Source organism: Bos mutus, chromosome 3 (assembly GCF_027580195.1).
Source record: "Bos mutus isolate GX-2022 chromosome 3, NWIPB_WYAK_1.1, whole genome shotgun sequence".
Lineage (NCBI taxonomy): Eukaryota > Metazoa > Chordata > Mammalia > Artiodactyla > Bovidae > Bos > Bos mutus.
The window spans coordinates 84811302-84820044 of record NC_091619.1 but is presented as its reverse complement, the minus strand read 5'-3'; positions in this window follow the sequence as shown (position 1 = coordinate 84820044).

The window sequence follows — 8743 nt, the reverse complement described above, 5'->3', positions numbered from 1 at the left end:
GCATAGACCCTTTTGTCGGAGAAGGCAATGGCACCCCACTCCAGTACTGAAAAATCCCATGAACGGAGGAGCCTGGAAGGCTGCAGTCCATGGGGTCGATAAGAGTCAGACACGACTGAGTGACTTCACTTTCACTTTTCACTTTCATGCATTGGAGGAGGAAATGGCAACCCACTCCAGTGTTCTTGCCTGGAGAATCCCAGGGATGGGGGAGCCTGGTGGGCTGCCATCTATGAGGTCGCACAGAGTCGGACAAGACTGAAGCAACTTAGCAGCAGCAGCAGCAGACCCTTTTGTATAGAATGGTAGTTTAGGTTCCTCCATGTGGTTGCATTTTTCAGTAGACTGATTGGTTGATGGCTTGATTGTTGATCCATTCATGTGCTGGTGGTCATTTGGGTTGTTCCCAGATTGGGGATAGTATCAAAAATACTGTTATGGCCATTTGTGTACAAGCCTTTGTGTGGACATACATTTTGGTTTCTCTTATGTGAACAACTTGAGGTGAAATTGCTATGGTGTAGGGTAGTCATAGGGCCTTCCCAGGTGGTGCTAGTGGTACAGAACCTGTCTGCCAACACAGGAGACATGAGACACAAGTTCAGTCACTGGGTCGGAAAGATCCCCTGTAGGAAGGCATGGCAGCCCACTCCAGTATTCTTGCCTGGAGAATCCCATGGACAGAGAAGCCTGGTGGGCTACAGTCCATAGGGTCACACAGAGTCAGACAGGACTGAAGCGACTTAGCATGCACATCGGGTAGTCATAGAGGTATATGTTTATAAGAAAGTGCTTTTTTCCAGAGTGGTTGTGCTGGCTTTGTTACCATCAGCGACACAAAAAATTTTAGTTAATCCACATCCTGTCAATACTTGTTATTACAGTCTAAGTTTTGGGCATTTTAATGACTGCGTGTCTCATTGTGATTTTATTTGATATTTCCCTAATGATTAATACTATCAAGCATCTTCTCATACTTATTGGCCACTTTTATATCTTCTTTTGGAAAGTATGTGTTCTAGACTTTTGCTCACTTAAAAATATTTTTTGTCATGTTATAAGAATTGCTTATATACACTAAATACTTGTCCTTTGTCAGAATTAGCTATGACAAGTATTTTCCCAGTCTATGGGGTAGCTTCTTAGTCTTTTGATGATGTTTCTGGAATAGTAGCTTTAATTTTTCCTGAAGTCTGCTGCTGCTGCTGCTGCTAAGTCGCTTCAGTCATGTCCGACTCTGTGCGACCCCATAGACGGCAGCCCGCCAGGCTCCCCTGTCCCTGGGATTCTCCAGGCAAGAACACTGGAGTGGGTTGCCATTTCCTAGTTTATCTAATTGTCTTATACTGTTTGCATTCTGTCACAATATTTGCCAACAGAGAGGTTGAAAATATTTGCTCAATGTTTTCTTCTGCAAATGTGTAGTTTTAGCTTTTACATTTAGATCTATGATCCATTTCAAGTAATTTTTTTTTGATTTTCTGATTTAAGTTTGTGAGTTAAGGGTCTTGATCTTACAATGAAAGTATTCTTTCACCTTTACATGTATTAGTGGCAAGATTTTCATAGATGCTCTTTATCAAGTTGTTGAGGAAGCTCCCTTTTATTCTTAGGTTGATAAGTATTTTCTTTCTTTTTCATAAAAATAATGAATGAACATAATTTTTCAAATGCTTTTTTCCACCCATTAAACGTTTCTTTTTACTATCAATATGTTAAGTTATATTAACTGATTCTTATATGTTAAATCATCTCTATGTTCTTGGAATAAATCCCAACTGGATGCAGTATATTACCCTTTTTAAAGTATTCCTGGATTTTATTTGCTATTTTTTAAAAGGTTTTTTACACCAACCTCAGGAAAGGTATTAGTTTGTCGAGTTTATTCTTATAGAGTATTTGGTTTTGATTGCAAGATAAGTCTAACCTTATAAAGTAAGTTGTGAAGTGTTTCCTGAAACAATTTATGCAGGATTCATATGATTTCATATTTATTATTATTGGAGCTGAAGCTCCAATTCTTTGGCCATCTGATGCAAACAGCCGACTCATTGGAAAAGACCCTGATGCTGGAAAAGATTGACGGCAGAAGGAGAAGAGAGTGGCAGAGGATAAGGGTAAGGGTGACAGAGGATAAGATGCTTGGACGGCACCACTGATGCAGTGGACATGAACTTGGGCAACTCTGGTAAACAGTGAGGGGCAGGGAAGCTGCCGCTGTCCATGGGGTCTTGAAGAGTCAGACACAGCTTGGTGACTGAACAATACATTATTTCTCCCTTAAATGTTTGATATAATCTATCTTGGAAGTCTTTATTTTTATCAAGGAAAGTTTTTAACAACAGTTTCAAATTCTGTAGGTGATTTAGGGCATTATAGGTTTTCTCTTTTTTCTAGTATTAGTCTGGCAATTTGAGTATTTCAAGAAACCAAGAAACTTGTGCATTTTATTTACATTGTCAAATTTTTGGTATAAGGTTGCTTAAAATATTACCTATTATTCTTTAAATTTCCGTAGGATTGTAAATTTGTAATTATAACAATATTCCCTCATTTATCCCTATTATTGATCATTTATGCTTTCTTCATCTCCTATTTGATGAGTCTACTAGAGATTTATCCACTTATTTATGTTTTAAGAAAGAACAGCTTTTAGATTCACTGATTTCCCCAAGATGATTGTTCTATTATATGTAATTGGCATTATTTTTATTATTTCTTTACTTCTACGTATTTAGGTTTGAAGTTGTCTTCTTTTTCTAGCTGATTTTGGATAGCCCTAGTTTTCTAACATAAGCCTGGAAAGCCATAAATTTCTCCCTTAACTCCATTCCACCAACTTTGACGTATGTTGTCATTTTCATTCAGTACAATATATTTTCTAGTATACATTGTGATTATTTTCTGACCCATGAGTTATAGAGAACTGTGTTATTTAAAATCCAAAAATTTGAGGATATTGCACACATGTCTGGTAATATGATTTCTAATATATTTTTATTTTGGTCAAAGAAAATACTTCATATGATTTCAATATTTTAAAAAGTATGATTTCTGGGCTTTCTTGGTGGCTCAGTGGTAAAGCATCTGCCTACCAATGTAGGAGTCATGGGTTAGATCGCTGATCTGGGAAGATTCCACAAGGCGAGGAGCACCTAAGCCCATGCACCACAATTGTTGAGCCTGTGCTCTAGAGCCCTGGAACCCCAACTTCTGAGCCCATGGGCCACAGCTGTTGAAACTCTTGCTCTCTTGCTCCCTAAAGCCTGTGCTCGGCAACAGGATTAGCCACTGTGATGAGAAGCCTGAGCGCTGCAACTAGAGAGTAGGCCCTCCTCCCCACAGCTAGAGAAAAGCTGGTACAGCAATGAAGACTCAGCACAGCTGAAAAAAAAAGAAAAGTATTATTTCCCTGCATATGGTGTGGTGGTTGTTTCATCACCAAGTCATGTCTGACTCTTGCAACCCCATGGACTATAGCCTGCTAGGGTCCTCTGTCCATGGGATTCTCTAGGCAAGAATACTGGAGTGGGTTGCCATTTTCTTCTCCAGGGAATCTTCCTGACCCAGGGATTGAACCCAGGTCTCCTGCATTGCAGGCAGATTCTTTACCGACTAAGCCATGAGGAAAGCCCCTCTTGCCTATGGTAGATCTTGTTAAATGTTCCACGTGCACTTGAAAAGTAGGTGCATTCTGGGTAGAATGTTCCATAAATATCAATAATATCAAGTTGCTGATACCTTTTTTGAAGTCTGCCCCATTTCTTTAATTTTTTATTCTGTTGTATTGGGATCTAGTCAATTAACAATGTTGTGATAGGTGAACAAGGAAGGAACTCAGCCATACATATACATGTATCCATTTCTTTATAACAAACAATCTGTGGATTTGTCTATTTCCCCTTTCTGTTCTGTCAGTTTTTGCTTCCTGCATTTTGAAGATCTGGGAGACGGATTTAGGATTATTGTGTCTTTCAGATGAATCTACCCTTCTGTCATTATGAAACATCTCACTATATCCCTGGTCATATTGTTTTTGCCGAAACCTACTTTGTCTGATATTATTACAGACAATCCAAATTTCTCAAGGCTGGTGTTTTCACAGTACTTTTTCCCACCCTTTTACTCTATGTCTTTATAGTTAAAGAGGTTTCTAATAGTCTATTGTTGAGACTTGCATTTTTGTTTTTTTTTGGAAATCTAGTCTTACAATATTTGCTTTGCAATTTAAGTATTTCCACTCCTTACATTTACTGTAATTAGCAATACTGTGCTTCATTCTATCATCTTGTTATTTGTTTTCCATTTGTCCCATCCGTCCTTCAGCCATTCTTCACCTTTTTATGCCTCCTTTGATTGATTATTCCACTTTGTCTCCATTATAAGCTTATTTGTTTACCATTTTATTTTATTTTCAGTGGTTGCTCTAGGCAGGGGTTAGCACAATACAGCCTGTAGTCAAATCTGACCCATTATTTATTTCTATTAAAGAAAATTTGATTGGAACACATTCTCACTTACTTTTGTATTGTCTTTAGCTGTCTATGTAGCTAATGAGTTTTATGCTATAAATCAGAGTTAAGTAGTCATGACAGTGACCTTCTTACCCAGAAGACTAAACTATGTATTACCTGATCCTTTATAGAAAGAGTTTGCCAACTCCTGCTGTAGTGTTTACTATGTTTCTGTAAATTATCACAATCTACCTTCAAATAATATTATATCACTTCACATATAAAAACTATAAAACAATATACTTTCATTTTTCCCCTCCTGTTCTTTGTCCTATATTTTATTTCTGCATATATTATAACCCCCAAATACACTTTATTGTTTTACTTTGAAGAGTCCAATATTTTTAAAGAAATTAAGAAATAAAAGGTATTTCATATTCACTCATACATTTACCATACTTTGCATTCTTCACTTCTTTTCTACATCCAAATTTCCAGCTGTTGAAAATTTTCTTCTGTCTAAAGGACATCCTTCAGTATTATAGTTCAGCACTTCTGGTAAGAAATGATCTCAGCTCATATTTGACTGAAAGCCTTTATGTCATCTTCATTTCTGAAGACAGTTTTCATTGGCTATAAAATCTTAGGTCAACATTTGCTTTTTCTTCTTCTATTATTCAGCACTTTAACTATAGTGTCCTGTTGTCTTCTTATATAGTTTCAGATAAGAAGTCTATAATCATTTTTTTTTATCTTTGTTCCTCTATATGTAATGTGTTTTTTTTTTTTCCCCCCTTTGGTTACTTTGACAATTTTTCTCATTACCACTTGTTTTCCAAAACTTGGTTGTAATGTGCCCTGGTGGAGTTATCTTTGTTATCTTGACTGAGGCTCATTAAAATTATATTTTTGATCAAATTTGGGAATTTTTAATTATTACAATTAAAAATATTCTTCTGCTTCCCTTTGCCCTAGCCTCTCCTTTTATTATTCTGTTAAACCACTTCAAAACTGTCTTAAATGTCACTAAGATACTGTTAGTTATGCTTTTCAATTATTTTCTTCTATAAGATTCACTTGTATACCTTCTACTACCATATCTTCAATTTATTAATATTTTCTTCTTCAGTATATAATACACTCCTCGTCTTTCTAGAGAAGTTGATATTAGCATATATTTTTTTAATCTCTAGAAGTTTCATTTTGTCTTTTTAAAAGTCTCCCATTTCTCTTCTCACTAAATTCATGCTTACCTTTGAATAAATCCATATAACTTAAGAGCTGTTTAAAGTCCTTCTCTGCAAGCCTGTCATCTGTATAATTTCTGAGTCTGTTTCTGTTGACTGTTTTTTTCCTGATTATAGATAACATCTGGCTACTTCTTGACATATCAAGAATTGACATATCCACATATTAGTGGATAATGACCATTGTGCTTTATGCTGAGTGTCTGGATTTCGTGGTTATCCTTTAAAGAGAGTTGAGCTTTGTTCTAGCAGGGAAAATAACTTGCTGATCAGCCTGATCCCTTCCAGACTTCTTTTCAAGATGTTTTAGAGCAAGTCTAGACAAGTCTTTACTCTAGAGACAGTTTAACCCTCTACTAAGTCATGACACCTCTCTGGTCTCTACTGAATGTCCCAGGTGATCTCTCTGCTTATAGTGGTTGGAGTCTCCCAACTCTGTGACTTCTGTGAACTGCTCAGCCTACAGCTCCCCAGTCATCCACTGCCTGGCCTCATGGAGTTATGCCTTAGGCATACATGTATGAGTATTTAGCAAAGACTCTGAAGTACTTTTTCTATGTTGCTGTCTTATTTCTGAAAGTCTATTCCACAATTTTGAGTCACCTCAACCCCCCAGATCTTCGATATCTGTCTTCTCAATTTACTTAGACTGTGGTGCTCTGCTTAGGATTCCCTTTGCTGCAGTGAGATCCAGAATGTGATTCCAAGCAGACAGTCAAGGGCTTATCTCACTTATTTCCTTTTCTTGGGAATCATAATACATACTGTCTGTTGTTCAATATCTGAAAACAGTCGTTTTGTATAATTTTTTCCAGTTTCCTTATTGTTTATGATGAGAAAATATGTCTGGACCCTATCACCCCACCATGGCCTGAAATGGAAGTTCAACTATTATACTTTTATTTGTACATTTAGAGAAAATGGTAAACTTCAAGACTGGAAGCAGGAATAATCATGTTACAATAGCAAAATGAAACATGTACAAAGAGTGATGTCTAAGATGTATTCATTAAAGGAAGTATGGTGTCTAAGACTAGGAAAGTGATAATCCAACTTAATCCCACTCCACACACAACTGGCCTTGCTCCTCCATTCATTCATTCCATAAATATGTTTTGAGCACTATCTTTGTCACTGTGCTAAGCCACTGTGTTAAGCTAACAGGATGAATGAGATATAGCCTTTGTCCTTTAAAAAACTCATAGGCGAGGGAGAACTAGACAACATGGAAATAACAACACATCAGGATAAGTAATACAGGAGAGAGAACCCAGGGGTTATGAGAACACAGAGGATGGAAAGGTGTCCAACTTGAGTGAGGGTGGGAGTATCAAGATGCACTGTCTATCCCTTTGTCTCTTTAGACCAGTTGCGACACTTCCCGTATTTGAGGGGTAACTTGAAGCTGTCAGCTCAAGACATTACATATACAAATCCATGCTATTTATTATGACCATTATTTCATAAAACTAAAGACATCTTAGTCTTTAAAATAAAAGGATAAAGGACAATGTTTTCAATGGATTAAGTTTTGACATATGGAAAATTAAAAAAAAAAAAAAAGAAAAGATGGCTGTCTACAGGAGATAATGACTTAGGAGTGGAGTCCTGATGGATGAGTAAGAATGTGTCAGATGAAGAAAGTGGGAGGAATTAGGGTTAAAGCACACACATGCAAAACTATATTTAATTTCTTTAGGGAATTATTTATATTTCAGAGTGGATGAAGTGTCACGTGGAAAGCATAAGAGTGGAGTGAGATGAAGCTAAAAAGAGATGTAGGAGCTGAGTAATATAAGGTATTATTTTAAAACTTAATTCTATTCTAGGAGAACTGAGGAACTATTGAATAGTTTACCCAGGTGAATAACATGGTCTAATTTCTTTTTAAATATCATGGGCTGCAGTTTGGAAAACAGGGCTATATGGAGGAAACAATAATCTATCAGGAAGACTTAGCATTACTTTAGGCAAAAGATGCTTTGGACCTATGGACCGTCTATGGGGTCGCACAGAGTCGGACACGACTGAAGTGACTTAGCAGCAGCAGCTTTGGACTTAAGCTGTTATTAGAAATGGGAACTGAGATAGTAGATGAGTGAGAGGTATTTAGAAGCTGTAAACAACTGACCTGAAGACTGGCCAGATATGGGGAGTAGGAAAGAGGCAGAAGCCATAGACAACACTTGGAGTTTCACTAGGATGACTCCAGTATTCTATTAAGGGATAGCAGATTTCTTTGTTTCTGTCTGAATTGACTGTTGTTTTGCCATGTGTGTGATTCTAGCCTTCTGGTTACCTGGGCCTGTGTACTTCCTTTGGGTATTTGAGATTGTTTCCTGTCTGCTAAGCTGCCTTTCATCTCCTGCCTCTTCTAACAGAATCTGTGTGAGCCAGTACTCCTGGCTGCTCTCCTGGTTCTGCTTGGACTACCAGGCTGGGTAACTTATCGGGTTTATCTAATTTTTCTATGGGACTTCCCATATTTATTTCCATGACTCATGGAAAATTATGACATGGAGCTGGCAAAATAATACTTGGAAGTCAGCAGTAGAAGGCAGTCAGCCACCATGTGGTACAATATGGCAATTTTGTCACCAAAAAAGTAAAAACATAGATTTATCATTTCATTCATACATTCACTCAACATGTGTCGATTTTACTATCCTTCATAGGTCAAATATATTGATAACTTATTAATAATTATAACTCCCTCATGTATAGATATATTCTTGCAAGGTTATATTGGGTAAGAAAGATGGTGATTTCCTTGCACTATGGAGATCAATACTGAAGGATAGAGGTTCAACCATCCTGGGTGTTCATTGGAAGGACTGATGCTAAAGCTGAAACTCCAATACTTAGGCCACCTCATGTGAAGAATTAACTCATTGGAAAAGACCCTGATGCTGGGAGGGATTGGGGGCAGGAGGAGAAGGGGACAACAGAGGATGAGATGGCTGGATGGCGTCACCGACTCGATGGACATGAGTTTGAGTGAACGCCGGGAGTTGGTGATGGACAGGGAGGCCTGGAGTGCTG